The 23,077-nt window shown below is 45.1% G+C and overlaps 1 long non-coding RNA gene across 1 annotated transcript; it reads left to right on the top strand.

Annotated features, from left to right (window-relative positions):
• Positions 1–12,163: 12,163 nt before the first annotated feature.
• LOC121233634 lies at positions 12,164–22,142 on the top strand. The gene is made up of 3 exons (XR_005933547.1): positions 12,164–13,750; positions 13,846–14,093; positions 14,151–22,142. It is a non-coding gene; the product is annotated as an uncharacterized LOC121233634 (long non-coding RNA).
• The last annotated feature ends 935 nt before the right edge of the window (positions 22,143–23,077 follow it).

The raw sequence follows: 23,077 nt of genomic DNA, 5'->3' as shown, positions 1-23,077 counted from the left end.
GTTATGCTGGTAGCAGACTCTTTTAAAACACTTTTTTTTTTTTTTTTTTGCAGTTGGTTGGCATTTTGGTTATGAAATGAGTGATGACATCCGCTAGTGACGATGTTTCTATATTAGTCTAACCAGATTCCCTAAGGTGATGTGCTGCTGTGATCACCGGCCCGGTGCTGCGGGGAGGTGATGGTGTCTGTGTTCTGGGTGCAGCGGGAGCTGGGAGGCACGGCCAGGTGCAGTTGGACCCCCACGAGGGGTGCACCAAAAAAAAAAAGCCCAACAAACCAGCCCTACAGATTGACGCTATTGATACAAAGGGAGGGCAGGTCAATGAGCTGGCTCCATTTTTGGAAGATGTCTTCTCACAAACATAATATGAATTGCTTGCTACTTCTGCTGCTTTGGTTTCTTCTCAACCTTATTCTTCTCAAACCCCCCTCTTTCCATGTCTATCGTTGGTAGTTCTAGTCCTTTTTTCGTACAATTGAAAGTGTCTTGTGCTAGGCAGACGAGAAAATCCATTTATTTTGAACTGATGTGTCTACTAGAATAAAAACCCATACTTGTTTTTTTGCCTTTGTGGTATCTCTCACTCCCTGTGCTTTGAGGCTTTTTCTAGTTGGGCTTTTTTTATGGTGTTTCATTATTTTTCTGTGTGTTTCTTCCCATTTTCTGCTTTTCTTCTCTGCCTTCAAACTTTCTAGCCACTGGTATCTTTGTTGCCATATAGGACAGGTAATTCTTTTTGCCTGTTTCTTATTTTGTCTTTTTTTTTTTCTTTTTTTTTTATACAAAGCTTCAGTCTGAAGGCATGGCAAGGAGAAACGCTTTTAGGTTGCTTTTTTTAAAAGAATAGCTCTGAAAAATGTCAGGGTTGTGCAAGTTCAGCAAATGTGTTTGCCTCATTGAGCTGCTGATGTGCTGTACGAACCTGCACGTGTTTATTCAGCCTAATGGGAACGATGAGCACATGTACTTGACTTGTGATGAGCAACCTGCACAAAAAAAACTTGTTAATTAACTGTTGGGCTATGTTTTCCAGCTGCAAATATTTCTGTATGGGTTATACTGGCTATGGCAAAGTAGAAGAGGGTTTTAGTGGGGGTTTTTTTTGTTTGGGTTTGTTGGGTTTTTTTTGTTTTTAAGACTCTTGTGCTTGATAACTTTGTGTCCCATAGCTAATTCCACATGGTGAAAATAGGTGGCACTTTGCCTTCATGCGGCATCCTTTTCCTGCTTCAGAGCCTGTTCATGTAAGAGTTTTAAGTTGATAAAAGATGATGTATTTAGAGGCTGAAGTTTGTACTTTCAAATACCTGTTGTATAATTCAGCCTGCTTAAGACTACTTTTTTTGGCCTTTGACAAACTAGTGATAGTATAGGGATTATGTGGAGTTTGGAAGATGAAGGGCCTGAAAGCAGATGGGAAATGCTGGATGAAGAAATTTAAGTGGGCTGGGCAGATATCAGGGGTGCCCATCCTCCATAATATTTTTGTGGTAGAAGGAAAATGGCAGAAGAAAATCGGAAGGATTCTGTAATGGAAACATGTGCATGAATTAATGTTTTAAATGGAAATTAATGAGTTTCAAGGATAAGAAGGCAAAGTCATTGATGTGAAGCAGGATTTGGTAATGGGAGAGAGAAACCTTGTGGGTGGAGGCATGGAACTTGTGAGAAAAGGGGTGATGGCACATGTTTAGACAAATTTGCTGAGGTTTTGCAAAGATGGTATAAACAGCTGATGAGAGGTCTCTGACAGGCATCTGGAGGGCTGAGTTTAGGCGGGAGATGACTTTGAGAGGTTGGCTTGGAGATCATTTGCTTTAAAGGTGTTTGAAACTATGGAAACAGGATGGCTGACACCTATTGACTGTGTAGGTAGGACTGCAACCATCTTACAAAAATGTTGGCATTCACATGGGGAGGATGGCAAAGAGCTCTGTAGAGATCACGCAGCAGTGAAAGTAGACTGATAACATCCACTCGCAAGTGAAGAGGAGAGTTATTTCCCTTCCGTGAATATTAGCACTTGGGAAGGATGTGGCTTTTTCACAAGGCTTCTTGAAGTCCAGACACACAGTAAAGTAGCTCTGGTCCATGACTTTTGACCATCTGAAGGTTCAGTATTGCTCAGATCTGACTTACTGATGGGCTACTGGGGCAAACCAACTTGCAGCTGAGATGTTGGAGGGGGCTGAGGGCCTGATGACATCTTGGATAAACTGTACCCCATTGGAAGAGGAAAGGGCTGGAAGCAGGTGGGAACCACTAAACAGAAATACAGAGTAATAATAAAAAGCAGAAGAGGAAGGAGGTGCTTCTAACAGGTTGGGATTATTTTAACCCCAGAGGGTTGTCCATCCTCTTGGCTCTCAACTTAGCTCTTTTGTGTATAAAGGAAGGAAAAGCTCTGTATGAGAACCCAAGCTCACAGCTTGTGTATTTGTGCCCTGCTTTATGAATCTGGAAAGCTGCTTCTTGCAAGTGTCTCCAGGATGATGTCCTCACCTCTTCCTGTTGAGTACAGAGGGATGACACTTGGTGTCATACAGGTTGCTTTCCTTGAGTGGAAAGTATTTTGCTGCTTGATTACTTCTTGATGTGCTGCTAGCTTTCTCTCACCATTTGGCTTCTCATGTCTTCTTCAAAGGCCTCCTTTTGAACCATGTGCTCCTTGCCAGAGTTTCATACTCTCACCAGTGGCACTCCGACATCTTTGTGCTCTGGACGCTCCTCCGCAGCCCAGAATGATGGCCATTTCCCAAGCCTTCAACAAGAGCTTAAGCTCTGAATCTTGTTGCTTGAGTGCACTGAAAAGATACCCTGTGACTGGTGCTGCCAGGTCAACCCTGAGAATCTCTTGTGCTGATTGACCTTGTGCGAACACATTCCTTGGGGGGTATCTGCTGTTTTTGCTTAGCAGTTGGCGATGCAGATCTTGGGTACCTGGGGTGGCTCTGTAGTTCCCTGATGAAGGCTTGCTCCTTAGAATGGCACACCCTGTACTGGTTTTGTCACAGGGATTTTACCTCCAACATTGCTGCTTCTCCTTCACTTCTGCTCCTTGTGCTGGAGGCAGCAAGCTTTGGGACTGGGAGATAAGGTGCTGTGAACTGTTCTTCTGACTCCTGCTTTCTTCCTAAGTTCTGTGAATGGTCTCCCACTTTGAGTCCATCCGAGGTCTCTCTGCCCATCAGAGGCTGTTTGCTGGTTGCCAGCTTCTTGACTCATACTATCTTGAATCAGGTGAAGGGATGGCACCCAAGGTATCCTTTTCTGGTTGGGTCTGTGCTGCAGCACTCCAGGGGTTTGCCCTTGCCTTTCCCTGCAGGTTGAAGCAAAGAAGGAAGATGCTGCAAGGAGCAAGCTTTGCTGCCTTCATCTCTGAAGCTCTGGCAAACTTAAATTCCAGGCGAGTAAGATCTGGAGATCTTATAGTAGGGGAATAAGATAAGATCTGCCAAACTTTTATGTTCACATAGGATACCTGTTTGATAAAAATCTTAGCTTTGGCAGAGCGTCTCTTGACCGATATCTGGAAGGCGATTTGATGCTGGTGGTATAAGTATGAATTACTTTATTCCAGCCTGTTATTAATGTTGCCCCATGGTGCCCAGTTGCGACATTAACCAAGCAGGGGGAAGCAGAATCTCACTGCTTTGCTGTGAAGGACTGAAATTGGGGATGCCAGCCACTGTCAACAAGATCAACTTCTCCGCTGTTAATTTGCCTGGCTCCTCTGCTGTTCTTGTAGATGATGGCAAGATTGTAGCACCGTGAGAAGTCGGGTTCTGTGCATTTCTGTCTTTGGAGAAGGTCCCAACATGTGGTCTTGAACTTAGCTGGGGTTGCTTGTGCTGGTTGCGTACTTTGCAGAGATTTCCCTTCCCTGCTCACCTTTGTCCCTCTTATTCCCTGTCCTCATAGTAAAAAACTTTGGAGTAGGAAATTTTGATTACTTTGGTTCAGAGCAGTGCAAGAGCACGACTTCCGGCACCTCTGGGGAGGTAGGGCTCGTTTGTTAAGGATTTGACACATTTCACAACACCAGGAGATGGATGGGTGGATGCAGTCTTGTGCATATGCGCTCCCTGCGGTGGTTGTTCCATTTGGTGCTCACAGCTGGGTCTTGCCAAGGAGGTGGGAAGGTGCAGTGCAAGGAGGTGGGTGTGCACTGGACCCACTTTCATTGACCAAGGAGGGGCTGTATAAAGCAACACGGCTGGGAAAGGAAATTAGTTTGGGATCTATTAAGCATAAGACGTTCTTCTGAGAGCAGTTTGGGACCCTGTGCCAGTGACTGCACCTTCATCTAGATGCTGTGGCATGAGCTGGCCAAGAAGTATTTTCCAAAAATCAAATTACCTGTTAGTGTTAAGATGTTCAGGGTATGGTTTTGACATATTAGTGGCTGCAGCCTGGTGTTCTCACTTTGATACTTGTCTACCTTTTGAGGAGTGCATTTTACTAACAAAGTTCATGACCTTTTTTCAGACGAAACGCTGTGCCCAGTTCATCTGGTGCATGTCTATAGCTGAACTTTTTATAAACCAGCCTGTTTCCTGCAGCAGTTGCGTAGGAGCTGGTTTGGTCTTGCATCGTTTCAGACCCAGAACGGTAGTCAATGGGTCAGCTATTTCTCTGGTGCTTTTGGTTTGATGCTCTGTTCTTGCTTGATACCTGTAGCTTTGCGTGATTTCTCTCCATAACGCTGCTAGTAAGATGACTCATGGCAGAAGTGGGCCCGCTGCTACTTGTCGCTTCCTTTTGACAAAACCATTGGTGTTTGGCTCCTTTGCACATCTGTTTGTGGGGCTGGGGTGATTTATTTCAAATCGTGGATATTCATGTACAGCAAAGCTTGTGAAGTGGTGTGCAATTCCTCTCTCGCCTCTTTCCACATGGAACACTTTCTTAATGAAGAATTAAGAGACCTTAGGGACCAGATGTAACTTGATGATGAAAATAGTTGCACAATAGCGTGTTTGATTAATGCCTTCTGACTTTTCCAAAAAGTTGAATTCCTTCAGACAAAGTAAGCCTGGTTTAACTGCAGGGACAATGGGAAGGCAGGAGGAGTGGCAGAGGCAAGGTGAGGTGTCTGGACAAGGAGGCGGAAGGGAGATAAAGGATGCTGAATGTCCACATGACTGAATATCTGAAGGAAAACCTGAAATACAAGAATTGAATGGCCCATTGCCCACTACTTGCTTTGGATGGTTGGTTTAGGGTTTTGTTTTTGTTTAGCTCAGCATCTTGCTGTAAAGCCTTAAAATATAAGAATAACAGTTTTGAACGTACATCTGTGTAACCATACAACCATTTGGGTTTCTGGCTTATTGAAAATGGGTGTCCTGCCTCTGTGGCTGGAGATGACTGTTCAGGGATGAGTAAGAACAGGGTATGCATATACGAGACTGGCCCATAACCGAAAACAGTTGGTGGCCAGGGACTTCCTGAGCCTGAAGTGGTTTTGTCTATTTAGCAACCTTTGATGTATTCATCTTCAAAGCACAGGTCTGGTTTCCCCTCAGCTTGATGTATAAAGTCTTTGCATCCACTGCATCTTCGGGCAAGGGGTTTCACAGGTCCTGTGACCTTTTGGGTGAAGTGAGGAAACATCTGCTTAACTTCAGTTGCTCGCTCCTAGTCCTTGTGTTGGAAGAGACAGTGGAAGTCTAGTCCTTCCTCCTCCTTTCTGTGCTACTTGCCATTTTGTACATCTCTGGCAAAGACATCTCTTCTCCAGGCTGAAGACTTGTAGTCTGAACTTCACACAATACTTCCAGAAGAAAGACATCTCCAAAGTTTTATGCCATGGCAAAAGCATCCTTTTAGGAGCAATTTGCCCAGCGACTGTATTTCACCTTGTCACTTAACGTGCAGTTGTGACCACTGGACCTGTGCAGTGTTTGCATTTGGCAAGAGATCATGCAGTTTTGCATCATCCTCTTTGTGACTTGGGGGGGGTGTAGTTAGTGGTGGAGTAGTGTCAGTTTGGTGGAGAGACGGGCGCAGATGGCTTTCCCTGGGGGGTTTACGTGGCGGAAGTCCTGCGTGTGCGGTTGCCGTAGGTCTATGGGCTGTTGCATGTGTCCCGGCTGCTTACCAACGCAGGCGATGCGGTATTATTGCTAAAATGCTTTTTCTGTCTGGTCTGAGTGTTGAATTTAAAATTGTAAGATCAAAGTCAGCACTTTTTATCTCAAGCATGTGTTTCCTTTTTTTTAATTGACACCTATTAGGTAGTTTAATCAGGAGACAGTTGCTCTTGAATAAGCGTTTTGAATTAATGAGCTGGTTTAGCAGTGCTTATGGCTAATACTGCTTTTTTATCTCACATGAGAGCTGGTCCTCACCTGTTTTCCCCCTCTTTGCTGCATTTGTGAGATGACCCAGGCTTTTATTCCCAGTAAGCCTTTGCTTGGTCAGGGCCATCGGGTGTTGCTGCCCTCCTACCAGTGTGCTGCTTCGGCACTGTGCAGGCAGCTGGGAAAGGGTTAATCACCCCTGCAGGGTTGTCTCCCCAATGCACACTTAAATAAGGGCGGGTGGTTGTGCTGTCAGGGCTCAATCAAAGCCCCAGTGGGGATTTCACAGCCTGTTGGCTGCTCTGTGTCCCTACAGGTGCCTGGCGCCCTTGCAGACATGGTGTGCACGAGCATCACCCAGCTACAGCCTCCGGGCACTTCGGTCTCACCAGGGCTGCAAGCTTGGTTTTTTTGTTCCATTTGCTGCTGAAAGTTGACTTTTTATCTTATCTGTGGTCTTTCACCGCGAGCTGATGTGGTCCCTGCTCTGATTTCTGCCGCACTGCGCGGTGCATCAGACCCACCGTGCTCGGCGCGGGTTGCAAGGCTGCTGCAGAATAGCTGCGATCTCAGAAAGTCTGTTTTCCTTTAGCCTTTCTCCCTCCTTCATTGCAGAAATAAATAAAAGTAGAGCCGCTTTGTGTGATGTATGCACTAGCTGCTGCTCTTGCTTTCCTTATGTTGATACTTACCTCTTTAGTGTTGGAAAAAACAAGTGTAATCCTGTGATCTGACCTTCTCAGACTCCCTCAGTTGGAGCTGTATACTCAGGTTGAGCTATAGCACCTTTCTAAAGGTTTGGGTTTTTTTTTTCCAATGCAAAATATGCTGATATTGGACCATTTCAGCCTGGAGGTGGCAGACATCTGGCTTTCATCTAAGGGCTTTTATCGCAGGAGCCTCTACCAAAGCTTGAGGCAGTATCCAGCACCTGTGGATCTCAACCAGTGTAAACCACGTGCTGATCCATAGGGAATCGTAAATCCAGAGTAAATGCCAACAGCCTGCTTTCTCCTCTGTGGACATGGCTGTTCAGCGCAGGGTTTGTCCTTCTTGGTTCAGCAGCAGAGGCCGAATAACAAAACCACTTCCAACTCCTGCTGCTACGAGGTGCTGATCTCCCAAGGGGTGGTTTCCTCTTGACTTTCTTGTCTTCCTCCTTGCAGCTTTTCCTTCCTTTCTGATTTAACTGGATTCCTGGTAACACATAATTATTATTATTTTATTGAGTTAGATCCTAAATAAGGGGCCTGAACTGAATTTTTTTTTCATCTGATAGGCAAGTGTCTTTGGCAGCGCATCCCTGACACTCACCTGAAGTGCAGGGAATGGCAAAGTCTAAAACCCATCAGCTTTGCACCAGACTTGTGTTTGGGCTTTGCCCGTGGTTGCGAAGGGATATTTTGGCTTTTTGAATTAAATGTGGAATACCCTAACACTTGTATGCCCCACAGATGGAAATACCTTTCTCACAGCTCCATCAGGGGTTGGGTATGGGTCAAAACAGCAGGAAATGGTTGCCACCTTATCTTAGGTGGGATCTTCTTCCTCCAGGCTGTCAGAATTGCTCACAGGGCTGAGATCTGATGTTTTTCCACTCCCATGAAAAATTAAAGGACTAAAAATACCCAGCCTTTTTCTATATTGGGTCAATAGAGGAAAACATAAGGTCTTTTCGGGTTTTGGCATCTTGTGGATGCTACGGGTGGAGTATCCTGTGTGCAGTGGGATGGGGATGCTGATGCCTTGGGTTCAACTCTTGGTCTTGTGTTGGGTGTAATCCAGACTGAAACCTGATGTTTTTCCTCTGTAGCCTGGTGCAGTGCTCCGACTGCTGTAGGCCTCTTCCTCTACTCCTGCCCTCCTCTCCCTATGACACGCTGTCGTAGGTCCCACTGCTTGCACAGCAAGTCACCCGTTTGAATGGATGTTTTCCCATGAAAAATGTTGCCAAATTGGTGATTTTTTTTCCAACAAAAAAAACCATCATGGGCTGGAAAGACTTCTCACCTATTCAATTTAATCACAATGAGCTTCCAGGTTGTGCTGCAAAATCTGCCCATAAGTCTATTTAGTAGAATAGGAAATTTTTATTTTCCCCCTGTAAATGGATCAAGAGGGTATTTTCAGCTCCAAAAAACCCTGGACAGAGGGCTACTAATACTGTTTTTATTCCAAATTCTGTTCATATGAGGAGGGACCAGGCTGTGCAGGCAGACAGAGCAACGTCTCCACAGCCAAAGAGCTGGAAGCTGATGCGGTAGGAGATTATCCAGGAATTAAACTGAACAAAGTGGCCAGAAGAGAGCTGATGCTGCTTGAAATCACAGGGGCTTATCCATGCATGTCTGCTTGACCAACATCAAGGTCTCATGTTAAAGGGTGCTGGTTTGCCATACCTGATTGCTCTCTGGGGATGTGACAGTGATTAAAACTGGGCAGCAGGGACCTCTCAAATATGCCCTGCCTGGCCTTGGTTAGACGGTTGTGTTCATTTACCCACCCAGCTGTCAAGAAAGCTTTTGCTTTCTCAAAGACATGTTATTTGTGCCATTTCTTCATGATGCTGTGTTGAAGGACCTCAGTGTTTTAGCTCCGCATGCAAATCATTTAGTTGTCATCATGCTATGTGCTGCTGGCTCAGGTTTTCTGACCTGTATTTGATTAATGAAGTCACCAGTAAAACTTCCAAGTGTCCAAGTCTGTTTCGAGGTAATTGGGGATTTAAGCATAGCTGAAGGTCAGTGAAACTCAGGATTCGCCATTCCTTTCGCTCTCAGAAAAGAGCCTGAAGGCTCCCCAAATACTCCAGATGTCTTTGAAAATGGAGCTCCCTGTTTGTCTTGGTGTAACCAAAATCCATGTTGCTAAACAGATTCAATTAAATTGAGACCATCTCCTGGTGAAATTAAAATTTGGTGATTTGTGACTAATTAGAATTAGAGTATTTTCAGTTGGAAGGGATCTACAATGATCAAATTAGGTATTAAGCTCCCTGAAAATTTCCTTGAATTTCTCCTCTGTACAAACTTTTCTTCAGTTGAACATGGTTTCACAATTATATATAATTTTATTCACTATTATATATATAATTACTATTATACATAACTTTTATGCATACAGTCATGTGAAATACCGCATGTTTTCTAATAGGAAATTAAAAATGTAGACCTCGCTGAAAATATCAGTGTTGATTATTGTGCATAGTGATGGCAGGATAAGGCTTGTGATCTAAATGGCATCAGATTTTATTCAGGAGACATTTCCTCTTTTAAAAAAAATTTTTGAAAAAGTCCCTCTGGAGAGCAGCAACACTTTCTCATGGAGCAAGATGTGGAAACAGGCTCATCACTTTTGGTTTTTTTCTGCATAGTGGGTGGAAGAGGGATACTGAGCGCTTTCCTGCATAAGAGGACATCAGAGCAGCTTTGGGATGTTGCAGGCTGTGCTGGTGTCTGTTAGACATCTTCTGACCAACACTATTTGTCTGAATTCCCAGGAATGCCGCTTGTTCTTCAGAGCAGAAAAATGTTCTATTTTTGGCCATGACAACTTTTTTTTTTCTGGGGAAAAAAAGTTTTAAACAAAGCATGGCAAGGGTTCATGTGTGTGTAGGTCTTAATAGTGTGTAATGGGGATGGAGCGAGGCTTCACAAATAAGCTTCAGGCAGATACATGAGGAAGCTATTAATGCTCTACTTGCAGTTTAAGGCTAAGAAAATGCGTCATTAAGTGGATGATCGTGGAGATCCTGGTGTGTTGGAGTGGAGGCAGACTTGGATATGTGGGAAAATGTCCCTTTGACCAGAAAAAAGATCAAAACAAATGGGTAAATAAACACAGAAGCATATGTCTTAAGGCTGAAAAAAATAAGATACATGGTAGATCAAAACCCAATGTCAGTTCAGGACCTTGAGGAAGCCCTGGGTGAGCAAAGGGCCAGCAATGGGGCTTATACCAAGAAAAGCCATTTTGGGGTGGCAGCTCAAGGCTGGAGGTGGCTCCAGCCATTGCTGCAGTTCCTGGTGGTGGTGTTGGCTGGTGGTGGGGCTCCTTGTGCCCTCCCACCCAGCCTGTGGGGTTTCACTGGGAGAGGTGACCCACTTGGAAGTGACAGAGGGGTGTTGCACGCTTCCAAAATGGTCAACAGTTTGTTCTTATTGTGGGTTATTGATCAAAAGGTTGGTTGTGTGCAGCTCTGTGGGTGGTGGTCTCTAGGTGAAGACATGTTTCCTTGTGTCCAGCCTGAACCTGTGGACGGTGATCTGGGACTGCAGCCCCTCATATCACCTGTTGCTTCCAGGAAGGGTTTGGCCCCATCCATCCCTGCCCATGCTGTGCTTGGGAGCTGCTCGCAGATGCCGCCGGCATCCCCATGGCCAGACCCAGAGCCAAGAAGCCTGTTTACATTCAAACCCTAAATTGCATATGCACTTACACAGCTTTAACCTTTGCAGGTAAAATGGAGTTAGACACCAAAGTTAATGTTACTGGGAAGGACCAGACTGGCTTGTCCGCTTCTAGGTGATGGCTTAGAGTAGGATTTGGTTGACTTGACTTTTTCCTGGTTCCTTCTCCTGTGATAGGTGATGCCATGTGTTAGAAGTGTTTTATGGATGTTGTCTTTTTTACCTGCTTTTTAAACAAAAACAGCAACTGGAGAATCTCAAATGTGTTTGGAGTCAGTGATGAATGAGCCCCGAACTGCTTTCCTTTAGAAACTGCCCTGCAAAAACTCTGGTTTGAGATCTCTCTGAAATACTTTGAAGTAGTACTAAAGCAGGAAGTTAATTAGAGCTGCTTTGATATCTTACAGTGTGTTTTAACAGCTGCTTCAGAGGCAGCTCAAACAGTAAGAGCTAGTGTGGTTTAGTGCATGCTCCTGAGAGTCTGTGTTGGCCCTACCAAAATGTCTCTGTGTGTCACAGCTGCAGCTGGTTCTTTCCTAAGAGCCCAAACTCGCTTGCATGGGGACTTGGGAAAATAAAATGGTCAAACCTTATTGGACTGCTGCTTTTTGTAATTTTTTTAAAAGTAATAATAATAAAAAAAACCCAAACCCTTGATGCTGTGGCGTTGCAGCCACAGTCTAAAATTTCCCTCTCACTTCTGTTTTCAGTTTCTTTCTCCCAAGTTCTCCAGCAGGCTAACATTTTCCATGGCTTGTTTGCATTTAAATGACTTCCCTGGATATTTTAAAATTAAATCATTGCAGTGAAGAAGTTTGAGCTGTCTCTTCTTGGTGGAGAACCTCTGTATAGCCCAAAAGCAAAGGTTTTGACCCTGTTGGTCCATCGTCTTGGAGGAGAACCCTCATGCTTGCTGGCAAACATGAATTGAAATCTTTTACTGCAATGATTAATGGTTGGATTTGAGCAAAGTGCTCTGTCACGAAAAAAAAAAAAAGACTCTTCTTAAGTTTTTCCTTGCTGTAGCTGTAACTTTTATCTTTCTTTCTTGTGTTTTGACTGATCTTTAATCTTATGACTTGATTTTTGTTACGTTTGCTGTAATTTCGATTGAATGAGTGATGCTTTGCAGTTGCATGCTACACATCAAGTCCTACTCTTAGTCTTATTCATTGAAGCCCATCTCCATGTCACACAATAAGGAAGAAGTGGAGAAACCATGTGTGTTATTTGATGTGCATGTGCAAATCCTCATATTGCCTCTCTGTTGTGCTTCTTCCCCTCCCATGGTTTTAAGGTGGAATGGGAACGCAGTGTTAAGGCTGGAGAAGCAGCCTTAGGCAAAAAGTGCCAGGGCAGCCCTTCTGCCCTACAAGGCGGCTTCCCGCTATGACTGCATCCTTCTGGGCAGCGTGACAGTCTTTGTCGTAAACATAATGGAAAGGGCTGCACCTTTTCCTAGAACAGCAATTGCTCAGAGGTAGAGTTTTACCCTGGTATGGGAGTTCAGACTCAGAGCAGCTCCAGCCCACGCAAAGCTCTGGCACTGCTCTTACGGTTCCCTTGGTCGTATTCTGTCTATGTTGGGTTGATCTTAAGCGAGATCAATGTCTAGGTATAGAGTTAAAAAAAAAAAAAAAAGTATGATTTTGGTGGCTGTGGAGAGTAAAATAAATATAACTAAGAAAAAGGTGGTGGTGGGGCTGTGTTCCAGCTTGCATACCTGCAACCTACCTCTCTTAGCTTAATGCATGCGTACCTAAAATAGGGGGAAACACATATTGGTCACACAATAGGACTGAAAGCGATGACTAGCTTAATCATGGGAGGGGGGGAGATATCCGGGCTTTTTCATTACACTTTGCTCCTCCTCTTTTGGCTTTGTGTGAGCTTTTAGTAAAACGTCCAGCCAGGGCTGAGCTCTAAACATAGGGGCAGGTCAGCAGAGGCTACAAATCTGTGGGGCTCTGCTGGTTAGTCCAATTAACAGCAGCGGGAGGACCTGGCTTTGCAGAACTAGTGATGCACAGGACCCAAGTGTGTGTTCATCTCTGGGGAGGACAAGCAGCCTCGGCGTGTTTCTTCTGGACGTGTGTCCCAAGGCAAAGCTGGAGGACAAGTCCCACCAAAGCCCCGTTACACCTCCCGAGCGCCTCTGCTTTCGCTGCTTGAATCAGCATCGCTTCTGCTAACCCTTGGCCCTGGGCCCACCTGCCTTCTGCAATGACTCGAGCAACATCTGCTTTGCCCATTAGTGACTCTCCTCTCCTGGCCTCCAGCCTGCGCCTTTGCTGCCATTGATTAACAGCAATTTCCTTCCCCAACCTGAAAGCGTGCACTAAATGGGATTGTCGTCTCGAAGCATCGGGCTGTGTGGGGGTGTGCGGGCATGTAAGCAGCACGGACTCATTGCCCTGTTAGGCATCTTGGGAACTCTTTTCTCACTCTGAAGTTGGGATTGCCTTTCAGCCACTGCCCCTTTGAATATAACTTAATGCCCCTTCATCTCTGACTGTAAATCCAGTTCTCTCCTTAATTTCCCCCCGTTTTGCTTCAGCAGCCGTAGCACTAAAAGTCACTTAGCAGTGACTTTTGCTTCCCTGGAGCACTCTCATTGCTGTGCAAAGCCCCCTGGAAGATCTCCCCGTCTGTTTGCTGGATGCAGACTGCAGTTATTCCTGAAGCAATAAATACTTGCACCTAATCTAAAGTGTGCTGAAGCCAGGGTGTGGGGCTGGTGTTAATTACATTTTGGAAATCAAGTGTTTGTGAGCCATCTATTTGGTTAGATGCAGTAACCAAATGGATGATTAGGCAAGGTTTTGGGGAGGAATGTGATATCTTTCTATGCTGTCTGATAGAGGGCTACTCTTAGAACAGATGCTGCTTTTTGGGGTGAAAATCAGTGCTTTTCTTGCAAGAGTCAACAGAGCCTGCTACGAATGACTGCAGCTGGATGGGCTCCAGCCAATGCACTACAGGGTATGGCAGGAAAAGAGCAAGAAGATGAAATACCTTGTAGCTGATCACCTGGTAAAAGTCACCACTGCTGCTTCTGCAATCTTTGAACTTGCTATTTATTACTATTAATTATTAATTCTATTTGTTGTGCTATTTGTATTTTGCAGGAATCTTCACTGGTTTCTCCTGCCATGGAAAACTAATGTCTGTTACAGTTCGTGAAACACTTACTTGTCTTTCTGGAAAGAAAGGGAAGTTGTTGAAGTGTAACTGTGGTGTTTTTTATATAAATGATCTCTTGCACCTTTAAAAATATTTTTTTACCTGGTTGCAGATCTGTGACCCTTTAAATCTCTAGAAAACCAGTTGTATTCAAATGTTTTTCAAATTAGCAAGGAGCCCTGGCATGCTCCCTGTGAGGGCTGGAGGGGTGTGGGTTCACGGACACTGCCCATGGTCAGCCCTGGCTGAGGTGTACCCCTTTCTCCTGCTTGGGGCTGTCAACTCCTGACTCTTCCTAAAGCAGAGATGCTGTCAGTCGTTGCTGCTTTTCTCGTCATCCACAGCTGAGCCCTGTGCAAAACTCATGGGGTGGGAGGGATGCAGCAGCTATATCAGCATCTTATAGTTCCCTGTCCTTGAGTGCCAACACTACCAGGATGTCAGCACATTGTCCGTTGCTACAAGATGAATGTGTAGGTGAGGATACGCTGTCTCATGGGGAAGACAGCCCATCAAAAAAGGGAGGTGATGTACTGAGAAGAGCCTGGGTTTGTGGGACTTCAGCTGCTCTCCTATTGAACGGACATGTTTGGTTGGTTTAATGCAGGATGCAGCTGCATTAGACTATTTCCAAAAGAGGAGAATAAGAGGAAGCCGTGCCTCCATGTAGCACAGCATCATGGTGTGGAGGCAAACCCGAAGCACCTGAGAACACGAAGGAATAATCTGGTGAAGTATCTGATGGAGGAGAGAGGATGGGACTTAGGATCAGAGAATAATCTATGTCAGAAGAGCCATTTGGGGGTGTCTAGTCCAACCCTTACCTAATGCCATGCCAACTGTGAGCTTACTTTGTACTAATGCTGCTAGCTTCTGCTTGCAAATGGCATTACTGAAATCAGGTAGGATGGCTGTCCTGGGATGTCAAGACTGCTGATTTCGAAGACCTACTTAGAAAGGCACTTGGCCTGCAGGTTCCTTCCTCCTGCAAATGGTGTCTGTCACCAAGCTGCTGAAAATGTGGAGAGGGAGGGGAAAAAATCCTCTTGAATGCCTGCAGGTCAATGTCTTTCCAGGAAAAAAAAAAAGGGATAATAGTGTTTGGCTCACACTAGAGAACAAACACAGAACCTGCCTAAATTGCCATGTGCAACGGAGGGAAAGGGAAGAGCGTGTTTACCATGGCAGGCTTGAGGGTGATGCAGGCTGTCAGAATTACAAAATATTCTTAGAATTACTAAACATTATAGATGGTAATTCCACCTCGGAAAGTCTCCCGGTGCAAATGAAATTTATTAAACGTCAGCTGAACACAAAATGAAACTGGGCATCAGTGTAGGAATTAGCTGCTGTTTGGTCCCAGTTTATGGGGGATTGCTTGAGGATGTTTTACCAGACGCTCCAAAGCCTGTAACCTGGTAAGGGACGCTGCATTGGCAAAAAAGCCAGGTTGGCACAGAGGGGAAGTCAAGGCAGCTTGACTTCCATTCCAAGTGGAAACCAAACCAAGCCTTGAAACAGTCTGCAAGAGATGGAAATGGCAAACAGACACCCATGGATGTCAATGAGATGTTAGGAGTTGTTCAAAACTGGCAAGGAAGTAAAAGTAAATAAATTTTGGGCTAGTGGGATTAAAAGGAGAAGATGAAGGCCACCATCTCCCTTTCCTGCTGCCAATGTCACTATCAGGAGACCTGAGCCCTCGGGTAGGTAGAGTTGGTTCACAGTGGATGAGGTTAAATGGTTGGGGTTAGACCTTAGAAGGTGTTAGAGGTTCTCAAAGTCAAAAAAATTTCTGTTGGGACCCTGTGCTAGTAGGGGAGAGGCATGGTGGGCAAACACTAATGCCCTCCCATGTCACTATTTGAATGAAAACCAGCCACAGTAATGCCTTTGGCTTTTGGATAAGTAGCTTTTGACAGGTTTGAAGAAGCCTGAGGAGCTCTGAGAGCTACCAAACCCTGCTATTGAGATAGTGGCAGCTTCCAGAGAGGCTGCAGGAAGACAACTCAAGCCATTGCAAAGATGCAGGTTGACCTAAGCCCTGGCAGCAGTGAGGGGGGATAATGGAATTAATACTGCTTGGTGGGCAATCGTGGGAAAACACCTAGTCCAGCCTTTTCTGCTCACAGCTGGCAAGTTTTAAACATTGAATCTCACACAGATGAGAGACGTTTGGCTCCCATGAAGGTATTATATCTGTCCTGCAAGACAGACTGAATGGGAGACATCTAAACGTGTACATGGAGTGCATTAATGGGATTAAAACTGGCTGGTGAGGCTGGACATCTCTCTAATTGAAAATAACCAGAGGCTGTGATTCCCATAGCAAGGTTCTGGCCTGAGTTGATTCTTTGCCATGTGTTACTTGCTATTTTTTATTTAAAAAAAAAAAAAAAAAAAAAAAATTGGTGGTTTTTGCGTTACACTTCTGTGCTGCTTTGTGGGGAAAAGCCTTTGCCAGTGTTGTTGTCATGTGTTTATGAATTTTCATGCTGATGAGCTTTTTTCCAGCACTGGCCCTGGTCCTGCAGCAGAAGTGCCATTTGGTCACAGCGCCGGGGTTGGCCAGGCTGCGTCCAGCCCTGTGTCACACAATGGCTGCGGGTCCTCAGCTGCTGCTCAGGCTCCCCATCCCAAGACATGACTTGTTCCCGCATCCTTGCACCGGTAGTTGTTGTTATGGCTTCTTTTTTACCTCGCTCTGACAAAGGGTTATTTTAGAAGGATGAATAAAAAAACCCTTCAACTTTATGGAAGTGGTCATGTAAATTAGAGGTTTCACATAAATAAAATTAAGATAGCGCTCAGAAAAGCCAAGTTATGCAGAATTTGGGTAAATCCTGCTGAAGCTGCCTGGTTTGTCTGCTGCCACTGCTGAGGCTGGCTGTGGAGCTGAATAACAGCCTTGGGACCAAGCCAAGCAAATGCTATTCTTGAAAAGGAAAAAACAAGGAAAACCAAGGAAAAAAACTAGCAGGGACGCCAGGATCAAACATCTGCTAGTGGCCTCGGCATTGCAGGCTGAGGTTGCAGCATGGTGGGGATTAAAGCAGGGGCTGCAGCTCTCTGCTGTCTTGCAGGTACCACCTCAGCTGCTGAAAACCCCTTGAGAAACCTCTTGCATGGCAAACCCTGGTGTCCAGCTGCCTCCTTGCCAACTACGGAGGGAGCAATGTCATAGACAGCAGGAGTGTGCTAGGTCATTACTTCTGGGACTGTAAATCAGCACTGAGGATGGGGATTTAAAAGAAAAAAGCCCGTGTGGTGGGATGGATGGCCTCAGTTGAACTTCCAAATGGTGGTTGTTTAGGCTAAAGTCCCACTCGCACATCAACTTTAAATGGATGCTGAACAGGTATTTTCTGGGTAGATCAAGACCTTGATGACTGTTCTGAGAAAAAAAAACCAGGATCTGCCATGACATCTGCCTGGATAAAGTTTAATGATGGAAAACTTTGGGTAGGGAGGCACTCTTGGACCAACACTGTAGCTACAGCAGGTTGCTGGTGGCCATGTCCAGGTGAGTTGAGGCATCCCTGAGGATGGAGATCCCCCACTGCTTGGGGACCTGTCCCAGGGATGCCACGCTCACACAGGGAAGATCACTCTTTCCTATGCAGTGCTTAAGGCACCCAGGTAGTATACCAAGAAGCACAACTGTCACTGCTTAAATTTGTGGTTTATATTCCATAAAGAGTCTGAAAGTCTTGTTTAAACCTGGTGTCCCTTTGAAAAAATCAAATCCTGCTCATAGAGTGACAAGAGTATGACCTTGTTGAACCGTGATTCCCTAAGAGCAACCAAACCACTAATGATAGACATGTGGTTATTTTTGGATGTGGAGTTCCTATTGCTTGGTTTGTTTTCAGTTTTTCTTGAGTGAGTTTGGCCATGGAGGTCTGTGGGGTTTTTTTTTCTGGATTTGATAACGGGGACCAAATTGAGACACTTGAAACATCAGTGTGGTTTGCTACTTGATTCAACAGACTTCTGAAAAATTTTCTCACAGATGGAATTTGGGGGAAGGTAAGGGTTTGCCTTTCAAATTTAGTCATGACAGGGGATGAAAAGCATTGAAGAGCAGAAAGCATACAGAAAAAAAACCCAAAATATGCAGAAAATTTTTACTAAATCATGGGCTGGCTGCAGAATTATTTCCTTGCTTGCTAAAAATCTAGAGCGACTCAGCCCTCTTGTTTGGTTTTGGCATGGAGGGTGCAGACTGGACTTGCTGTCCAGGAGGCTAGCAGGTCTAAACCCAACTGAGATGCTTCCAAAAAGATTTTGTCTTTAGAGGAAAAGCTGATGCCACTTCACAAAGACATGCTGTGATGATCTGGATAACCTAGAGGAGAGATGGCAAAGATGGAATATGCTCATATGACAAATTTGAGGCATGGGATCCATATGGGAGGTATTGAATGGAAAAAAGGGATGGGGAGCTGGTGGAAGGAGAGTGATGCTGAAGGGGACCTGGGGTCCCAAGGGGTGGTAAGCTGGTGCAGAGGCAGCGGTGAAGGTCAGTCTTGTCCAGGGCTGCGCTGGCCAAACCGCAGGCAGCAGGTCTGAGGAAGGCATAATTCTCTCTGCTCAGCACTGGGGATGCAAATCTGGATACCATGAACAGTTTGGTGTCTCCAGTACAAGAAAGGCATCTACAAACTGGAGTGAGTCCAGTGTAGGGCCCCATGGAAACTGGGGCACGGAAAGTAGCCCAGGGTTTTCTTTCAAGGGAAGAGTAAATGTTTTTTTTTTTTTTTTTCTTCTTCTTTTTAAGGTAACAGGCACAGTATTTTGAAATGGGTGTAAGGAAATCCTCCCTGCAATACGTATTTCTCTTCCACAAAACCCAGGAAACCTGCATATGCCTCTTTTTTTTTTTTCATCTGTCTTCCAGAGATGATGGCAAGCGTTTGTGCACAGCTGCAAAGTCGAGGTAGTGCGTGAGGACTGACTCAAAGCACAGAGGTTTGAATGACTGATTTTATTTAGAAAGTTTCAAATCCACTTACTTTCCAACTGTGCTGGTTGTGCTCATTTATTGACTTCCTTCTCCACCTCATTTACTGTGTGTCAGATGTTAACACCCAGGAAATGTGTGCTTGCATAACTGAAACTTTTGCAACTTGAATGTTCAGTGGTAACTTTGGCTTCTAGGTTTTTTTTTTTTTTAAATTGTGCTTTGCAGCCTCCACCATGCGTGCAGATCTATAGTAATAGCGTGCTTTTAATTCCTAGGCTGAGTAAAACAGACCCACACTCTTCCTCTGACAGATGATAAAAGCTCTGAAAAACAGCACTGTATAGCGTGGGAATTGGCTGGGGGGGGGGGGGGGGTGGAGGGGGTTAAACAAAGCACTTCGAAAGAAAATGTGAAGCAATGACAAGAAGCCAGGCTGCACAGATAAGAGCCAGGTCTGCTCTGCTTTTGATTATTGAATTCACTTGTTTCATTTGGGTAATCAGCATTGTCTAAATACCAAAGATAAATACCTTTGGTAGCCAAGTGCTCATTTCAAGATCACTTATCGCATGCCGTATTAGAAAAAAATAATGATTAGCTTTATATTTTTAATAATACTTAGGGAATAATCTTGCTGCGAACCTGTGATTTCAGTATAAGGGTTTCATTGTTTGGAGGGTGCAAGTAAAGAAGGAACATGCGTTGCATCCTGTAAAAGCATTGCTGGTTTTGATTTTTAATTTGCAGCTAGCATTTTCCAGGGCATGACTGTCCTTGCTCCTGTGTGCAGGAGCAGGGATCTAATCCCCTGGGGATCTACTCCCTATGCAGGGATCTAGTCCTCCAGCTCCCAGCATTGCTCCCTCCTCTCCCAGCTCCTCATGCTGCAAGATCTCAAGGCTAGGCTCTGCAACAGGGCCAAGTTATGCATTTGCACAAGTGATCTCCCCCATGCAACCAGCCGAGCTGTTGGGTCTTGGGAGATGATGGCTGCACCAATGGTGCCGAACTGCTTATTTTTTGATGCGTTGGAGTATCACATACCCCAGCACCAAGGGATTGTCTCAGCATTGTCTATGCAGACATCAGGATACGAAGAGTCTTGTCTGAGCATTTTGACTTGAGACAGACATTACTTGTAATGGCATATAAGTTGGGAGACCCTAATTTTGAGCTAATAAATGTGGGGTTTTAGTGCAAGCCCCGTATGCTGGAGGGTAAGGGGGCTCTGCTTCCACCTCTCGGTGAAAAGGGCAAACAGCTACAGAGCCACAGCACCCAGTCGAGCAGATGCTCAGCTCACCTGGAGACCTCGAGCTGTCCACAGACAAGGGGAAAAGGTGGGCACAGACCTCAGAGTCCTGGCACAGGTCATCCAGAGACCAAGGGGGATCTTTGTCCCCCTTCGCTGCTTGGCTAGAAAATGCCATGGCTGCCCTGGTTCTTCGGCAGGAGCAGACTCCTGCTGATGGGGAGGTCACCCAAGTCCATCTCGGGGCTCCCAGGCTGGAAGTTGCTGTTGCCTGTCCAAGTGAGATTAGCAAATGGTAGGGGAAAGTATCATTTGCCTGTGGATTTAGGAGGAGAAGAAATGCCCTGTTGTCTAGGCCAGTACGAACACACAGTGGGAACTACAGAGAGCCACCAGGCAGGGCAGCCTCTACTCCAGAGTTAGCATGGGGAGGAGCATCAATTGTTCTTCTTATGGAGACCTGATGTTGCATTGTCTTGGGCAGCGTATGGAGAGAGAGGCTATTTGAACGATGCTGTCACCATCTGCTACAAGGCTGACAGTGTAGTTTCCTACTGAATCTTCCGTAATCCAGGGAGCAGAACAGATGCTCCACTGTGGACCTAACTCATTTTTAGACAGTTACAGTTCTTGCACGCTGTAAGAGCAAAATTATTTCCAGATTAAACACACATATCTGAGGTGTTATTTAGAGGATGCAATTAATTGCTTTTTGGCTGATTGCAATCTCAAAAGAATAGATGCATATAAAGATATGAGGTGAGATGGGTTAAGATTGCGATCTAGTGAGGTGTTGAAACTGTGTGCAGTGATGAGAGAGTTACAGGGACTTTAGTGGCTTCTGTATTTAATAGTTGTACAGATACAGCTTTCCTCAAAGAGAAGCACTGACTTGCAAGAGTCCTCCTTTTCAGTAAGCAAAGCTGCTATAACTAAGTCCTGCAATGCTACAAGCAGGCTTGTATCTACCATACGGTCACACACGCTGTCATTGCCTCATCTTTAGAAAACCATGTGATGTTCTGGAATGACCCCTGAACACTGAATTGTGATGAATTGTTGTCCTAAATTTGCAATAATACATCAAAGATGGTTCAGTATCAGTACTTTGCTTAGAGAACATTGTGAGTGTTGCCTGCATATGTAGCATGCTGAAAACCTTATCTGAAACCACAAAACAGAACAGCTCTGAAACAAAATTTGTGCCCTGGCCAAAAAATGTGGAAATAAGAGCTTGTCAGACCTTCCCTTAGGATGTTCAGGGTGCAATGCTGTGTTTGCTGCATGATGAGTAAATGCCACAATGAGAAACAACGCAAAGGTTCAGTGGTGGAATCAGAAACACAATTTATAACCTGGGTTGGGTGAGAACAAATTACTGGTGGTGGGTAAAGCTTCTCCAACACCAGGGAAAAATGTGCCCTGAAACAGCAAGATGACCAGTGAGAAAACAATTTGGTGTTAAGTGGTTTTCCACGCAGAAGATTCACAGCCCGGCGGGATTGATGGCAATTTGCAGATGATAGCAGAGCCTAAGGGATTGTGGAAGTGGGGTCACAAGCTTGGAAGTGAAACTGGAAGTAGGATCACCAGCAAAAAGGGTTTGGGAACTTCTGCTCTGCGGTTGGTGGTGGTGGTCAGAGCCCTCACAACGTGCAAATCTCTCAAAGGGAATGTCTCAACCACCAGGTCATGTTACCTTGCCAGATGTAACCACAAGCCTCAGGAAGGGGGATCTCAGGCTGGACACAAGAGGAGAGAGTTATATCCCAGATCAGGTAGTAAGCCAAAGATGGAAAATATAGGTTCAAGTCCCTGAGCTGAATTACAGCGGGAATTTAAGTCTATGTAACCTCCCAGAAGGCTTTTAAGCACCAGGCTGCTGGTTATTCCTACAGGCTTCATGAAAAGCTTCAGTTTTAATAAACCTAAACTTTTCCAGGAGCAACATTTTGTTGTGAAAAATCCTCAAAAGAACCTGAAATAGTAGGCTTGCTAAGAAAAGGCGTGTATTATTTCCAGCATGGTGGGACTTCTTACAAGAATTCAGTCAGTTGTTTTGGTGTGAGAGTTTGTTAGCCTGTGGCCGTGCTCTAACCACACAGGTCTTCTGGGCCCTTATTCCTGCAGATAGGCTGGTCTCCTGGCTAGTACAGAGATTTATGAACTGCTCCTCACCATGAGGGTTTCATAAATAAGGCATATATTCTCCCAGTTCTCATATTTTCAACTTTTTTGGGGGGCAGGAGAAAAAGACTGCTCCCTGCAAAGAAAACCCACCTCTTGCTGATGCTATCTAGTGTTTTGCTGTCATTTCTCAAGCTCATTTTGTGGTCCTGCGCAAGCGTGCATCAAGGCATCTGGCTTTTAGGACATCACAGATATCACCTGCTTCTGAACTGCTGCTAACTTGAGGAAGGTGTTTAAATTGCAAAGGACCTAAATAGCTAGAAAGGAAAGTGTGTTACTTAGAGATCAGGGGGAGATGCCCATTTTCCTTCTGGGTGAAGAATAGGGATTTTCAGGATTTGGTCTGGATGTGGTTGGGTGGTGATAGAAGCTGGGCTTTGGTCCCAGGGAAATCAGCTTTGAGCTAATCAGCTCTACAAAACCTCCATATTTATTTGGTACATTTATTAATTTTTACACCCCCCCCCCTTCTTTTTGTTTGATAAATTCTTTTTTTCAACTTCCTTTGGTGTCCATCACAGAAAGAACAGCTTTTACAGCAGCTGCTGAGGGAGCGAGACGTGCAGCTGAGGGAACACTGCGTCCTTCCTGCGGCATAAAGCTTGGCTCCAGTGGTGTTCCCTTCAGGTGGCTACATGCGTGACGTAGGTGTCACAAATGATGTACAGATACTTAAGAATTCTTACAAGGGGTTGATCTGAGGTGAAGAGAGAGAGAGGAAGGAGAAATTTTACATGACTCTGGACTGGTTCTTCAAGGGTGATGGAGG

Source organism: Aquila chrysaetos, chromosome 11 (assembly GCF_900496995.4).
Source record: "Aquila chrysaetos chrysaetos chromosome 11, bAquChr1.4, whole genome shotgun sequence".
Taxonomy (NCBI): Eukaryota; Metazoa; Chordata; class Aves; order Accipitriformes; family Accipitridae; genus Aquila; species Aquila chrysaetos.
Note: the sequence above shows the minus strand (reverse complement) of the source record. Positions and strands in the feature narration are given on the sequence as shown.